Source organism: Mytilus trossulus, unplaced genomic scaffold (genome assembly GCF_036588685.1).
Source record: "Mytilus trossulus isolate FHL-02 unplaced genomic scaffold, PNRI_Mtr1.1.1.hap1 h1tg000128l__unscaffolded, whole genome shotgun sequence".
Classification (NCBI taxonomy): Eukaryota; Metazoa; Mollusca; class Bivalvia; order Mytilida; family Mytilidae; genus Mytilus; species Mytilus trossulus.
Genome location: NW_026963301.1, coordinates 1,282,802 through 1,301,128, shown reverse-complemented (window position 1 = coordinate 1,301,128; position 18,327 = coordinate 1,282,802). Strand labels below are relative to the sequence as shown.

At 30.5% G+C, this 18,327-nt stretch overlaps 1 long non-coding RNA gene across 1 annotated transcript; it reads right to left on the bottom strand.

Annotated features, from left to right (window-relative positions):
• Positions 1-6,899: 6,899 nt before the first annotated feature.
• Positions 6,900-17,840, bottom strand: LOC134700187 (uncharacterized). Its single transcript, XR_010103801.1, has 5 exons — positions 17,714-17,840; positions 12,497-12,589; positions 9,356-9,386; positions 8,378-8,469; positions 6,900-7,006 (listed from the first exon to the last, which is right to left on the bottom strand). It is a non-coding gene; the product is annotated as an uncharacterized LOC134700187 (long non-coding RNA).
• Positions 17,841-18,327: the final 487 nt, after the last annotated feature.

The following is an 18,327-nucleotide window of genomic DNA, read 5'->3' as shown; positions in this document are numbered from 1 at the left end:
TGCTAATTTTCAGTCTGATTAATAATTTGTAATAACATTTGTGTATGTACCTTAGTTTTACGTCAAGTGCAATACATGAATTATAAACAAAATAATTTATGACTGGTGAACGAGGAACTTCAGCAGTGAAGACATGAATTGTACTTTTTTTTAAATATATATTGTTTGTTTTTTATATACTGTGGATCACTTATTTTCGTGGGTACCAATTTTTGTGGTTTCCGGAAAACTTGCATATTCATGGATATTTAATTCCCTGGTTTTGCCAAAATATGCATTCATTCCTTTTGAAAATTTGTTATTCGTTGAATATTTTAATTCGTGGTTCTCCTGTACCCACGAAATCCACGAAAATTGGTATCCAACGAATATTAATGATTCCACAGTATGAGCAATGTGATATAGATATATTACATCAACCTACTTCTTCAGTAAGAAAAAATACACAATGTATCAACATTTGTTTTGGGAAAAGGTTAAATGTTTAAATTAAACTAATGATTAAGGTTTATGTACCCTTCTGTAGCCATTTTTGTACGAGCTTTTCAAACTTCAATTGTATTAAAACTACAGATATAAAGAATAATACAGATATACCATTTTGTACATATTCCAAGGGGAAACTTGATGCAAAACATTATTTTTTACTGTTCCATTGCATTCAATAGAAAAAGAGGACTTTGTGGCAAATGCCAACAGAAGGGTACATAAACCTTAAGACTATTTCTCATTATAAGTTGATGACTTGTCTTTATACGCTTTCATAATGTTGTTATGATATTTCAATCCATTGAAGATGATTCTAGGATGAAAACATACATTAATTTCATAATTACTCAGAATATCAGCACAATAATGTTAAATATTAAAATTTGTGAAAAAAATATCATTGCTGTGCTATCGTTTGAGTAGTTATGTTTTACATAAATATATCTCAGATTTAACTCCTGTCTAAAGCTTAGCTTGTCTTTCTGTGCTTCCCGTAAAACACACAGACAGATTTTGCGTCTCTTATTATCAAATTTATTTAGATATAGTGGCTATCGATGACATTTCTTTTCGCTTGTACACACCTGTATTTCCGGTTTGCATAATGTGTTGTCATTTTCACTTATTATATCAGATTTTTATGCATAAAATATTATATTTTTCACGACCCCTGCTGTGTGATGTACCTGTTAAATACCACACACTATACATTTTTTTGGCTATAGAAAGTTATATTTCAAAAAGAAAAAAATCTCTTTTTTGTCAGTGTCAAAAGGTAGGCCAAGCAATCTTTTTTTGACAGAGCACAACAATTATGATAAGTATAATTGTAAAAGAGTAAATTATAGACAACAAAAACGTTTTTCATTTAGTTTTAGAATCGATGTTTACCTTAGGTAAAAGAGACAGATCAATACACCGAGCCAACCACTCTTCCAAATGACAGAATATGTAAATATTGTATAGTCTATTAAGAGCATATGTACGATAAAGGTACAGGGGATATAATGCCTTTGCTAAAGAAGAAGATTATTGTCCACGACGTCTAACTTGCATATAAGGAAAACATGCATTTTTAGACATTTTGATCTTTCATTCGGATTTAACATGAAAACAAGTTTATGGACCACTCTTTAAAAAAATAACATTAATATTGATTATGCATGAAGCTAAAAAGTGCCAATTATAGGAACAAATTACATTTTTTTTCAAATAAGATAAACATACAGAAAATGATGCCGTTCTTTGACTAAATCATGAAAATGTGATAAATACCAACAATTTTCAAAGACGTTTTATTCACATTTAAAGCATATTTTTGCAGAGAAGTTATTCTAATTCTAGATTATTTAAAAAAAATCACATGCGTTTCTCTTTTAAATCGAAAACGTAAGGTATGTATTTCCAAAGGATAAAAAAGTTCAAGTAGTTGAAATTTCGGTACATATCTAAAATGTCAACCCAATCTAGATTTTAAAAGTTTTACATGAAGGTAACTATCTTTTATATAACATTATTGTATTGAATAGATAAAAAATAGCCAGCATGCAAACTTTCGCACACAATTCACACTGGGATTAAAACAGTATATTTTTGAAGTCTCGGTTTGTATGAACTGAACATAATGTAACAGTCAGAAAGAATATACGAAAATAAAACTAATACACATAAATATTTATAAAAAGTAAGTGACAAATCCCGCGTTCAATCCCCCCCCCCCCCAAAAAAAAAAAAATAAATAAATAAAAAAAAAAGATATTTTTTAAATCTAATTTTATTCACTAGTACTTGTATTTTATATTGCGAAGCGTTTGCGACAATAAAAAAGTTAGAATGACTAAGTGTTTGATAGCATTAGCCTACATCAACTAATATGAAGGCGTACACCATTTATAGGTATCACACAAGAACCAACAGATGTGAAACCAAGAAAGACAAAAAGGGTATATAGATATAGTTCATTAGAAAACAGGAACGACAAGAATACACAAAAAATACCATCGAACAATATCACAATGACGGGATGATTGTTAAAATATAGTATTGCATTCGCACATTGACTTAAAATAGAAATTGGACTGAATACCAATTAAAACTACCTACATTTAAACAAACCATATCAACAAATTGCAATGCCTTCAGTTAACTTTTAAATTTGTATGTTGAGTTATGCTGTACTGTTCGTTCAATGAATTAATTTGATCTTCCGTAACATCTTCTTGAATGATTTAAGTTGTTTCAACATGTTTAAGATCTTTAACAAGTGTTTTGTCAAAAAAGTATACACAATTAACCATAGTAGAAGATGTTTACAGCATTGGTAAACTTTAATTAATATTGTTAATTCCGTTTGTTAGTATGTTTGATATTTTAATAACCGTTTAAGATTTTAGACTTATGTCAAAGGTGTATAAAATATGTATGATTAACGTCTGACAATAATTTAATTTTGGTATGTAACGCGTCTTCTGATTGGCTGACGTTATTTTGTTATGAGCCCATAGACATAATTTTGTCATGTGACCGTGACGTCATCAACTTATTTTCATGGTTTTCTATGCTTTAAAATGGAATTTAGAATTAAATTATAAGAAATGACTGTAATATTTTTTCCGTCTACTCGAAATAACATAAAAAATGTGGTGCATACTGTTAAATAACCCGCTACGCGCGTTATTCAGTGAGCACCAAATTTTTATGTTATTTCTTCATAGACAGAAAAAATATTACAGTTATCCTTAAATGTATACGTACATTTTTTACCACAAAATTTCCAATTAACTATACCAATGATAACTATAAGTACTAATACCAACCCACCAGCTATGATACTGCTATTTCTAAGAATACTTGTTCATGCTTGTAAAACTATACTAGGAATACATGGTCATACTTGAAAACTATACAAGGAATATCTGTATCATAACCAAATCAAAGCTATTGAACAAGTCCAAAATGTTTTACTCATCTTCAGTAGTATCACTGTTACTCCGATAATGAATCGTGATGGGATGCACTCCTAACAACAATTTAAAGTGATATCCATTCTGATATACAGATCTTTTTACTTCAAGTTATACGAGTTAACAAGTGTGAACAAATGTCATATGCATTTTACTCCCCCGTTATTATCATTTTTATTTTCTATTTATGTTCATTGAAATACTAAGGTGCACATATGAAGGAACATTAGCTATGATAAAGCAGTTTGTTTGCTTTTCTTTACATTTGTTTTCTTCACATTTTTAAGATATCATATACATTTAAAAAGTTACTTTTAAAAACTAATTAATGTAATTGACATATCTAATAACTCGTATTCTTTATTATTATGAGGCTGACTTCAAAAGGTACTTCTTAGGAAAATGATAAGAAGTTAGCAATATTCTTTTACATTACGTTCCGCTATAACACATGATGTTCTCTCACTAAATACAAATTTGATGACTATGTTGAACGAATCTATCTATTATAGAAATAAGGATAATACTGATACAGTTAAATATATCTGCCTCATATCTTGACCTTCATCTAAAACTAGACAATAAAGGTCGGTTGAAAACAAAACTTTACGACAACAGAGATGATTTCAGCTGCCCAATTGTGAACTTTTTATTTGTTTGTAGCAACATTCCAGCAGCGCCTACATACGGGGTATATATCTCCAAATTGATACAATATTCCCGGGCTTGTGTTTCCTATCATGATTTCCTTGGTACGGGAGTTCTGCTAACAGGGAAGCTATTAAACCATGAGTTCCAAATGGTTGAAATAATCCTTTCGTTAATTTTACGGACGCCTTCACGAGTTGGTTGACGGTATGTTATAACCGTTTCATAGATGATATCGGATAATTGTCTTATTAGTTCGTAACTACAATACCTTCCCTTTTATCGAATGTGACCTACCGAATTAGATTATTTAATGGATTTTCTAATAACATAAGCAACACGAAGAGTGCCAAATGTGGAGCAGGATTTGCTAACAATTTCGGAGCTCCTGAAATTAACCCCATTTTTTGGTGGGGATCGCATTGCTTAGTCTGTAGTTTTCTATGTTATGTCTTCTGTACTATTATTTGTCTGTTTGTCTTTTTATTTTAAGCCATGACGTTGTCAGTTTATTTTCAATCTATGAGTTTGACTGTCCATCTGGTATCTTTCGTCCCTCCTCTAGTAGAAGACAGTTGAAACACGATGGAGCAAACTTGAATATAATCGTTAACTTTCTTGAGCTACAGCCTAGATTATATATGCGCACTAGACAAAAAACGACATCAGCCTACAATTTATAGTCCTTATACAAAACAAGAGATTTTTTTTCTCACACCTTTTCTATTTTTGTGGTATTTCCCCCCTTGGTATTCACGTAACACAATACTTCATGACAGTTTCAGTTATATACAATAATGTGTTTTAACTGTCAACAATATGCCTTATTCATGTATATTCAGTAGACATTTTGAAAAAAAAACTGAATTTTTATTTTCTTTTATTTGTCTATTTCATAAGTATGAGTAAGCAGATATTTTAGTTATTTTTCTATCTATTTTAAACAACCATGAACATTTGTTAGTTTTTGTGTTCATTTCAAAATAAATTTACGTTTTAAACTTCAATTTGTAATATTTAAATATCTTATCTTTCTGCCAGTTTAATGAACTGTCCATCAGTAGATATTAAGAGTATGGTTGGGTACATACTTATGTCTTTTGTCAGTAGTTATTAATAACTGTATAATGAGTTTTTAAATTTCATTTCAGAATTAATTGTTCAATTAACATATTAAAGCATAAATCCTTTATATCACAAATTTTATTTGATTACATTTCTATTTTTTTTTTTTTTTGTATAGATTGACTTTTATTTTTTAAATGATGCATGTCTCTTCAATGACAATGAAATAAACCAACGCGAAGCATAACGGTTATCAATGGTTTACAGACTGACATTTAGTTTAAAAAAAACATATAAAAACATTTATATGGTTTGCTTGTTTAACGTAGCACAATACAAAGATTGTTTTACTGCCAATCTCCAACCTTAAAAATGCCGTTACCTTCTCAAGAATGCATATTAATAATTAAAAAGAGGTAAAAATAGATAGAAAAAAGAATAATCTTTAAAATGAATGCAATATTCTTAAAAATGTATGTAATTTAATAAAAGAGGTATTTATAAATTGTCAACATCTTGATCAGTTAACTTGAAAGAATTTAGCTTTTTCGTCTCTTTAACTATACAGGATTTTGTTAACGAAATCCTCATCAATACAGCAAGAGCTACAATGTAACAACCTTAGGTCACTGTACGGCTTTCAACAATGAGCAAAGCCAGCTATAAAAAGCCCCAAATAACAATGTAAAACATTTCAGACGAGAAAACTAACGGCCTAATATATATACAACAAATGAACGAAAAACAAATATGTGACACATAAACAAACGAATACCACTAAAATATACAGGCTCCTGATTGTAGGCACATACTTACAGAATGTTGAAGGGTTAAAAATGTTATAATGACCTTGGCCCTCTCCTAATTTGGGACAATGGTGCAACCGTACAACATAAGAACGAACTTCAGATGAAAAAAGACTAAACTCATCAGATGGATCAAAATACAAATACTACAAATACACACAGACAAAGCCGGGTACACGTACATACGAACAATAAATTAATAAAAAGATTATGCATCTAAAACTATATTATCAATCAGTGCACACCCAACATCCAACGGATTTAGTGAAAAGACGTCATAAATAGTCAGACAAAAACATGATAATGTCAAGATACATGTATCAACAGATTGTAGATATATGAATGTGTATATGACAAGAATATTAAACTTTTAATTTACTGATAACTTCAAAACTGAATCTTTATGTTTATGACACAGTTTTGTAAAGGTGTTTTTTAGTCTAAATTAAATAAGTTATGATATACAATGGATTTGTGACAAGGATGTGAACTTCCTTATGTTTTATAAATTAGCAGCGTTGAATCTATTCCTATTATATTACTCTTCTCTACTGGATTATTTCCCTTCTCGTTTTGTTTATGATTTAGTTAGTCCCGTCATTGTTGGTCCCTATATGGCCTAATGTTGGAGATAAACCTATGATTGCTGAATTTGATTTAATGGTCTTGGAGAGAGAAATGTCTTATTGTGGAACTCATATTTTTATATCTTTGATGAGTTTATTTTGATATGGTGTCGTGTTGATTTGAAAACTATCCAACGGCTTTTTTTACATAAGAAGAAAAAGAAAAGCTGTTTGGAGACATTGCGTACAGAGGAGGTGATGTTTAATAACGATGACCATAGCTGCTTCTACATGTTCTACATTGAGAGAAATATTATTGATAGATAGTGTTACAAATCACAAATGAGATAAAAAGTTTAGGTTACATAATATATCATAGTGCAGGACGGAATCAGTTTTCTTTTACATGATGACAGGTTATATATAATAAACATGGAAGTGCTGCATCATCATATAGACACTTTTTTGGCTGAAAAACAAAACAAAACAAATTTGTCAGTCATATCTAAAATGTTTTTCATTTAGTGGTGTGTAAATAATCAAACCGTTATTTTTTTATTGTAAATAGTTTTGCAAATGTTATTTTGGTGTCTTTTATAGATTGATACGTGGTATTGATGTTACTCATTGTCGAAGGTCGTTCGGTCACCTTAAGGTGCTAACATATTACGTTGTGTGGTCCCTGAAGGAGAAAATGATATTTAAAGGTATTATATTGGATACAAATTAAATTTAGACGGCAACTCAACTGCACAATAAAAACCAACAGGACGTATACACGTTGGGTTATTAATTAGACAGCTATTTTCAATGATAGGTCCTTTATGTGTGCCGACTAAGACGTATGTTTGTTTTTCTCATTGATGACGGCTGATTGTTATCATCAACTGTCTTTGAACTATAGTAGAGATTGGCAAGTTTTTATTCATTATACGGTCTTAATCTTTTTACTTCTGTCCTGTCTATGACCTAAGTTGATTTTAATTTTGTTTAGTCCGCGCATTAACCTAATTTCTTTTTTTGTATTGTCCGTTCAATCACTTCATTTGATAACTCATATGGTATCCGTGCAATGACATATTACATGGCATGATTCATTGGACCTTGACCTTATTTGCATGTTTCATTCGTCAATGCTTATTTTATTTTAATTTAGCCTTTTACACACACGCCCAATATAAGCAATAGGTTTACTATATTTAGTGAATAGAAAAATTATACGGTTTCTTTCGCGTTAGGTATATATGACCTTGGCCTCATGTTCGTTGATAATATTAGGTGTATGTGATAGCTGGAAGCTTTATATTTAGGACTATCAACATAATATCAGAGGTTAGTAGTAAAGATGGCGAGACATTTTAGCGTGTGCACTCTTGTCTTGTATCTGCCTGGTCATGAGCATTGTCAATACAATTCCTTTAGTTTATTTTGTAGTGTTCAGTAAAATTGAGAATTGAAACAGGGAATGTGTCAAAGAGACAACCACCCGACTAAAGAGCATTAAACAGCGGAAGGCCACAAATTGGCCTGCAAAACAAGTTGATTTATATTGTACTGTGCGTGAAATTCAACAATCTTCACGAATGACATACGATGAATACAGATATTGAACACATTTACTGGCAAAGTACGTAGTGCACAAAATCAACCATGTGAGATGACATTAAAAGCAAAAGGGAACTAAAATTGTTAGAGTTAAATTGAATTGGCTAAACTAAGTATGTTATATACATGTAACAAAATAATCTTGAATACTTCATATACGAATTTTTATATTATGCCATAGGGGTTGCATTCAACCAATATCCGATTGTCAATAAACAAATGTGAATATACCTACATTTCTTACAACAAAATTTCCAAATAACTATAGAAATGACAACTATAAGTACTAATAGCACCACACATCCGACTACGATTCCTGCTATTTCTCTACAAGTGAAAAAAAAATGAAATAATTGTTAATACTTAACCATTACTTAGTATAATTATGCTGAAAGAAAACAAATACCAGATCAATAAGACATAATAAATATACTATGAATAATAGGTGATTTGACATTTTTTTTCTCTCAGGTACTTCTATAAAGATAGTATTCCTGCCATTTTTTAACCACATTTATTGACATAAACTCTGATTCATTGTTCAGAATTATATTATAACGTCAATTCTTGCATTTTTCTGATTTCTTTGCCGAGGCGTCATAATGAAGGCAATAAAACAAGTTTCGTTGAACAAAAAAACCCCGGGCTTTTGAAGATCAGTAAAAAGGAAAGCTAAAATTTGCAACATATCGTATAGTATAATACGGATTCCAAAACGATATTTCCAGTGTTTGACAGTTCGATTTTACATATCTGTAATTTTTGCTATAAATTATATTTAGCTAAACAACACATTAACGTAATTTAAAGATAACAGTTACACACATAACATGCATTTCGCATAGATACATTTGCTCTCTCCAGAAGCCCCCATTGTGAATAAAGATAATTGTCACTTCTACATGTAACAACCGGAATGGGATCTCTAATTACCGTGTACACTACAAGAATCGGCAAACAGATTATTCAAATTTGGGAATCAAATTTTACGAAGAATCTTTTGAATGATATGTCCAAGTTGTGAATTTGTTCTTGATAGAAGGGCAATTGTTCAAATATATCAGTATTGAACCTTAAACCATCCTATAGATATTTGCATTTGAATATAGATTATAGGCTATTGACAACACCATTGAAACACTTCTCGTTTACAAATAATATATTTAAATATGTAATAGAAAGACAAAAAAAACAAAAACAATGTTGAACCTACCCTTCCGACAAGCTGTCAGTTTTATCCTGATCTGCAATTTAAGAATCATTATTTCAAATTAAATGAAAATGTAGATGTATAATGATATATTTTGATCTATCAAAGCTAATGAATAATATATCAAAAGATTGAAAGCAAATTGCTTTCAAAGGAAGATGTAATATTAGAACATTTTGAACACAAGTTTCAGACTATAAGCAGTTAAATCTAAAATACTATTTTCTCTCTCAATCATTTATGAAATGCAAATAGTGAAATAAGTCGCTTTTTGCAGCCAGAATGGTTCAATTTTGTCAAAATAAGCTAAACAATATTGATTATTAAAACTATTCACTTGCAAGTGAATGATTCGACCTCATTGAATTCGTATGCGTGGTAACATCAACGTTACCCTTATCTTGAGATGAATAACACGTGAATTGTGTGTGTTAAGTTATTAAATGAAAAAAATGTAAATAGTGAAAGTAAAACAAAGACAAATCATCTGATTGACGGATTCGATTCTCTAAAAAAATCATTCTTATGATAAAATTGATGATAAAAATTGATGAAATTAAATAGACCTAGAAAAATCCAACAGCAAGAGTTTTGATAAAAAAATTTATATCTATAGTTATGTTTACATCGTTTATATGGTCATCGGATGACTTGATAGGTCAACCCGATAGTTAGTTAGATGGCGTCTAGACTAAAATAAGCACTAGACGAAGCTACGTATTGTCATGCCCGTGCCCTGTTAACTTTTTATTATAGAATTTTGATTGTATGGATAAATGTTTTACATTGTCGTAAAATTAAATATGAGAATTTTATTAAAATTGGTGAACATGAACTTGACAGCAAGTGCCCCTTTAAGATCAAAAAGAAAAAAAAGAAAGAAAAATAGTCGCTTTTTTCATGTAAGCCATGAAAAAAACCCACTTTTTTTTTATCTTCGTTTGTATTATCACTCAGTATATCTTACAAAAGATTTTTCTTGACGATCATATTTATGATATATTAATAAATTGTTTACCACACAATTTTTCGGTATGCTTTGTAGTACACGTGCAGGCAAATAGAGAGAGAGAAATTGTTATTTTAAGGTAGCACAATACAAAGACTGTTCATCCCCAATCAGACATCTTTAAACTGATGTAATTCCACTCACCCTCCTGAAATTTTATAAATGAGGTACCAAAAGAAAGAAGAATGACTAATCTTTCAAATTGTGATAATTAAATTATGACATAATTATTACATAACTTACTGTTATGTTATAAGTTGCTATATTGTGATGTCCATACTTGAATGAATTTGTTATTCATAGCATCCCAAAATATTTATATTCTTGCAGAACACAGTTCGACATCCAAAACCGTGTTTCAAATTTTTCCTATTGTATGTCATTCTCTCATAAATCTTTAATGAAGTTTGCAACATCAATTCATAAGAGATCACCAAATTCAATTGGGAATAACATTTGTTGTATTAATGTAAATCTGAGACATGGTTTTGGAGGTCAAGCTGAGTTGTACAAGAATCTATAAAGTATTTTGGGATGCTGTTAAGATTAAAGACGCTAAATTCATTCAAGTGTTGACATCACAATATAGCAACTAATTACATATCAATTGATTATGTTATAAATATGTCATAATGAAATTTTCACAATTTGAAAGATTAATCATTTTTTTTTTTGGTACCTCATTTATAAAATATAGAGAAGGATGAAATGAATTACATCAGTTTAAAGTTGTCTGATTGGTGAACAAATCTTTGTATTGTGCTACCTTAAAAAAGTTTAGCTGATAAAAAAAAACAGTTTTCACATGAAACTTTCGGTCCAGCAATATATAAATGATCATCAAATTGAAGAATAAATCATGGATACCAGGATTGAAATTTTATATTAGTAGTTATTTTGTACCAGACGCGCGTTTCGTTTCAAAAAGACTCATAAGAAATGCCCGAATAAAAAATGTGAAAGGCAATTTAAGTTTGAAGTTGAGGAGCAGTGATGACCAAAATTTCCAAAATGTTTATTCGTATACAGCTAAGGTAATCCTGAGGTAGAAAATTAATGTTTCAAACATTCAGAGTTTTGTAAACTGTGAATTTGTTATTATAACCATATTAATCATAATTCATAAAGTCAGAAGTTGAAGAGCATTGAGGATCAAAATTTCCTAAATGTTTTATCAAATACAGCTGAGGTCATATATTCCTAAGATCGAACAGTTTTAGTATTTCATTAAATTCAAAGTATTGTAAACAGTCAACACATTTATAATTATTACCATTTCAATGATAACTAATCATGATCATGTCAACACAGAAGTGCTGACTACTGGGCTGGTGATACCCTCTGCAAACACAAATTAACGTTTAACAATGTATCATTATTATACTCGCCTGGCCAAAAATGAGAAAAAATATATTTTAACAAAACGCATTTGACGAGCAGTTTGACAACGGATGTTCTTAAACCCTGCTGACTGCCATGCCGATTGTCAAATAAACGGATCACCAGATGTAACAAAACGGATCTTGGTTATTTATTAAAAACCAAACAGAAAACAATATACTTGCGGAGAAGATAGAGTAAAGATGAGATGCAAAAAGATGTACACCATATCCGGATTTCGACAATTAGGTCTCTTCAGTAATCTTAGAATGGAAACGGTATTTGGAAGGCCATATATTATACCTCAATTTAGGATAGACTGTTGAATTTTGAAATAGGATGAACGAATCATATTAACCCGAAGGAAAAAATAATACAACCCCATACGAAAAAAAAAAAAAAAAAATTGAAAACAACGTTCAAACCTATGATTTGTTGGATAGAAAAAATACAAGTGTGCATGCAAACCAAATTTCTTCTGCAAATATATTAAGTTAAACAGTTAAACAAAGATGTTAAAAGAGACATCTTTTGAACACGAAAGGTCAATGGACAAATAATGGAATGATTACATATTCCCACTCTGCGTTCAGCAATGAGCTAAACCCTAATCAATTGATATTTCAAAGAGTTATTTCCCCAATTCGTTTTATTTATTACTTTGTTAATTTTCATATCAAAAGCCTTCACCCTTTAGTGGTCATTTATTATATTATGTTGCTTATGGTGGTATATTATCAAACATACGGAACTACCTGCTGGGTCATCTGCCGGGAGGTCACAATCTGCCTGTAGCTTCGTACACGGTAAACAAGGTGGAGCTGCTGTCACTGATGGCACAGAGGCCTCTGTTAATTATAAAACAAAACATTATCTTAGGATATCTGTGTGGATAACACAAAATCCTGAACATCACTTCAATGTTTGAATATCATTAGAACTGTCAGCTCAACTATCTTTAAAACAAGATACAAAAAGTTGCCAGTGAGCGTTCAAGTCTTTTGCATCATAGTCTGTAATGTGTGCATATTCGATATACTGCGGATTCGTATATTCTTTTATGTCGGTATCAAATTTGTTTGATTAAGAAACATTGTGTCATCTTTGATATTTTTATCGGATTTTGTCCATATAAATTATCAGACATATCGTATGAAGATGAACATTTAAATTCCTAGCTTTATTTTACGCATGAAATGAAAGACACATTTTGTGAACTATACACGTTTCGTCATGGTTTGTTGTAAACGTAACTTGTTCAATTATGTACGTGTATCTATTTATGAACAGTTTTTACCTTATTTAAGGAGGCTGGCGGGTATAAGATTTTCAGAAAAAAAAATTAAACATTTAATTTTCATTACAAATTTTATAAATTACCTTAAGTAGTTGTTACCTTATCATATGGCACAAAAACCGTTCCAAAAAATATATTCGTGTTTGCCCCAGCTGGCTTTTAAAATGTAGATATCATTGAAAAAGCTCGAAATTATCTCCCTTTGGTGCAAAAATGCCCTTTTTCGGCATTAAAATTGAAATATCTTTTTTTACTCATCGGTGACCTATATTTTTTATTATTGATTTCAAATAAGCTATACATAAACTAAATAATTGTAAAATTTAAGCGATTTCTGTAATTAGGTTCTTTTTTTATTTCGATATTACCTTTTTTCTTCTTTAGTTCAACAGAAAAAGAGTATCTTTTCAAAAATGTATGTTTCTTTCGATGGCAGATTGTGAGCGGAAATGATCGGTGACCCCTCTTTCTAATACTTTTTTTTTATTATTGTGTAACCAGATTGTGTCCGGATCCTTTTTGTAAATGTGTTTATAATTTATACTTGTATTTTTCATAATAAAATATTTTTTACACTAACCAGATTTTTTGGGGTTTATCTGACTATAAAAAAAAATATTGTTTAGGAAAAAAAATATATATTTAGGTGCATTTTCTTTTTAGCTACCCATCTTTGTAGACAAAAACTTTTACTGTATTTTTCTCAGTCGTCATCAATATTTACCTACTATATTTTGGGTATTTTTGTAAAAAAAAACCAATTCCACAATCAAACTTAATTTCATACTTAATATAAAATGACGAAGATAACCAATCTAATCAAATTTAACTTGCAAAAAACTATAAGTAGCTGTTAAGGTGGTACCAAACACCTTCACTAAAATTAATTTGGCTCGTTTAGTTTTCATAAAATTTTGACAAAGTATTAACTTTGACTCTTTGACAGAAATATAAACATTTCAAAAGATTTGAACCAACCAATTTATCAGAAAAAATACACTGGTTATAAAGCAGTTTGACAAAGACTAATTTTGATCATTGAGAAGCGTAATATTCCCTTAACAACACAACGTAATTAAAACGTTTATCTGATTTTACAGAGTTTTCTCCCTGTAGTGTTAGGTACCACCTTAATATAAGAAAGAAGCATCACATTTTGATGATATTTTGTGTTAAATTTATCATGCTGTTAATTTTGAAAATTTGTGTTTTTCTCTTTTTTAAGAACAAAATGCATATTTTTTTTGTTTTGTTACAAAAAATACATATCTGAGTAATGATAAAAGAAAAAAAATGATATGGGTTGTACATGTTTTTGGTAAAATCATTTCTTGTACCCCTCAGTTTTTTTCTCATTATGCTAAAAAGACTGGAACAATTGGTAAAACAATTTGAAAAAAACATTACTAAAAAACTACTTTTTATAAATATACAGTTTTTAATTAAGGTTAAGTTTGATTATATTTCTTTTTAAAATTCATTGACATTTTGCACTTGTATCTCACCACGGCCGACACTTGGCTAACCGAGAGATTAGTCGGTTAATCTATATTGAGTATGCGGCTATATCGGCGGTTGGTCTGTTAATCGGGATGGCTAAAGTCTGTTAACTAGGTGTTATCGAGACAATCATTGCAAGTTCAGTATGTTTCATTGTTTAACTTTTTAAATACAGTTTTGTCATAAATATCATTTATGTCTGACAAAACAATTCAATGTACCGAATACAGTGGTGTAATTATTTTTCTTCTTGCTTCGATAAACGATCTATAAAATAAAAAGGCATGTTACTCATCAATAAATTTATACACATTTTACACACACAAATTGTACACAAAATGACAACTTGGTTGAATTTACTTGCATGCATTATTTTGAACATCGAATAAATACAGGCATTATGTTTATTAACCATATTAATATCATTGTGTGAAAAATCTACACGAAAATCTGTATTTTGGATACATTAATCAATTTTCATTAAAAACCTGGTCTGTTGATGGGTCGGATGTATAAAGGTTACTCATCAATAAATTTATACACATTTTACACACACAAATTGCACACAAAATGACAACTTGGTTGAATTTACTTGCATGCATTATTTTGAACATCGAATAAAGACAGGCATTTTGTTTGTTAACCATATTAATATCATTGTGTGAAAAATCTAAACGAAAATCTGTATTTTTTGGTTACATTAATCAATTTTCATTAAAAGCCTGGTCGGATGTATAAAACCCGGTCTGTTTATTGGTTTGTTAAGAGTTATAAATGGTATCAGTATAAATTGATAGCTTTATGGGGAGTTATCGGATCAAATGGGTAGGCTCCAGACGAGTTGCTAAAAATATACGAAAACAACACATGAACAATGAAACATAAATTTAGACGGGTTTCAAAAGGTGTAATATTTAAGTAATATTAATTTCATCCAAGAATGGTTGCATACATCATGTGGATTCTGTTTCGTTGTTATGAATAACACCAATTTGTCATCTGCATTGGTAATAAGTATATACATCAGAGATAAACGTCGTAATGTTACTTAACATCAGTAAGTAAAATCTCTTTGGATGCATAAATATAAAGAATAGATAAAAAATAATGAGAAAAATAAATAAAATGCAGAGAAAAGTGACATAAAAATTTAAAGAATACAGAAATCAACAACACTCCCAATCCGGATCCTCATGGTATACACGAGAATCTGGATGGAGACGCAGAATATAGAATAAAAGATAAAGACAGTAGAAAGTGATGCATTGCTAAGAAAAGGGAGAAAAAATACAAACTGTGTAAGAATACAGACATGAAGCAACCTTTTCATTATATAGACCCTCGAAGATGATTGTTCAACATATGATATAGTAATAGAACAAAATAACCAATTGGATGATACTGAAGAATTAGGATTTAACGTCCAGTGGCAAATGTCATGTGCATATGAGAACAACAACACGTTTCATCGCATCGCGGGTAAATTATCATAGTGTGATTGGTCTAACGCCGTCACGTAGTTACCCCTATGAGACCATAGGGGGTTAGTAAATTTCATAGGGGGTTCATGACGCGTTAATGGTGACGTCATCTATTAATGTAGTTGTGTTTCATTGTTTATTTTTCCACAACTGCAGCGGAAAATGTCGAGCGTGCGATAAATCTTTATACGGTTAACTACTGACCCCCTACGGATCCATAGAGGGTAATTACAATCCATAGGGGATTTTACTAACCCTCTATGGATCCGTAAGGGTCAGTAGCGAACCATATAACTTATAATATGTACCTGGTGTTGTGTTAAACAGACACTTTCAGTCGGATTTTAGAACGTGCTACTTGAACAGACAAACAAATTAAGGCTGATTAAAAACGTTGATAATAAATCCATACATATTCCAGCGGCCAATCTATATCACGCTATATTGAAGTGAAACACCTCTCAATAAAATGCAAAGATAATAAAAATAGAAATGCTCTAACTAGAAGGATACTGTTGCACCGAATTGTTATGTTTTTACTCAAGTACATCTTATTCTTAACTTTTTCAATGGGATACAATTATAAAGGTACAAAACTTTTGTAATGACTAAATAACTCTTAAAAAAGGGACGAAAGATACCAAAGGGACAGTCAAACTCATAAATCTAAAACAAACTGACAACGCCATGGCTAAATATGAAAAAGACAAACAGAAAAACAATAGTACACATGACACAACATATAAAACTAAAGAATAAACAACACGAACCCTACCAAAAACTAGGGGTGATCTCAGGTGCTCCGGAAGGGTAAGCAGATCCTGCTCCACATGTGGCACCCGTTGTGTTGCTTATGTCATTACAAATCCGGTAAATAGTCTAATTCGGTAGATCACATTCATGAAAGGGAAGGGGATTGAAGTTACGACGTAAGACACATATCCGATATCATTTGTGAAACGGTTATTCCATAACGGTCAACCTACTCTTAACTGACTCAATTATAATTGTCCAACCCTTTAACAGACTTTTTCCCCTAATATCCACTGAAACGTGGTATTACTCACGTTATATTACAATAATTATAAAATATTTACTATTGTCAATTTATAGTTTTAAGTACAATTTGTGCCCTTTAAATGCTATCTTAAATAGTTTTTTTTCACCTTTTATTAAACAAATTGATATGCGTATAAGCATATATACCACATACTTGCACGACGCTTTTTAGTTTTATTGAAATTTGCTTTGACTTTGAAATATTTTTACAGATGGAAAATGTTCTTTGATAGATTTCATTTTGTCAGACACTTTTCTTTTTTGGATTTGGTTCTTATAATTTACCAAAAATCTGTTTTTTAATAGAGTTTAACAATACATTGTGCGTTTTACTCTTAACAGACGTATAACCAACCCGATTAACAGACCAACTGCCGATATAGCCGCATACTCAATATAGATTAACCGACCAATCTCTCGGTTAGCCGAGTGTCAGCCGTTCACACGTTTTGGAAATAATTGAAATGTCAGAAGAATATATCATTACAACAATTTTAAAAATACTTTTCTTGCATGTACACCTTTGAAATAGTTATGAACCTTGTACAATTAGCATATATCTAAAAATGTAAAACAGAATTATATAATGTTCAATAAAAACACCGAAAAATATCAATATTACACAATGAAATTACCTGTCGATCTCCGAAGAAAATATGCACCCGAATTCACGGTATTACAATAATCACACGGTGGAAGGCCCCTGGCAACATTTGGAGAAATGGTGGTCCTGTTTGTTCTTACTCTCGGGAATGTACTAGTATTTTCTTCTGAAAACATGAAATCATATATTGTTAAAAGTTTGGTAAAAACACCTTATTCTCTCTCATTTTCTTAAAATATTTATATAGTATGCATATTTTTTTTTACAATATCGCTAAGATCTAGAAATTAATCGTACGCCTTATTAATATATTATGTGTTTTTAAAGGAATGTATGAAAATGAATGTCGGCATGAAACTGTTTTGTTTTAAAATTGTTATACACTGTTGTTCCAGGAGCATTGTTTACGAAAACAATGAAATAAACGATTTTAATACGAAAACCCAAACAATTTAACAAAATCTATAACTTTATTAAAATGCATGGCATATGTATATCGTCATCTTAGTATCTTTGAGTATTTTGTTTCAGGACCGTGTGTACGATGTACACGATTGAAAGGTCTAAATCGTATTTTGGAAGACAATGTGTATGTGTTATTGTTAGATGATTTCCTTTTGTTTTCATCTGATAAGTTAAACTTTT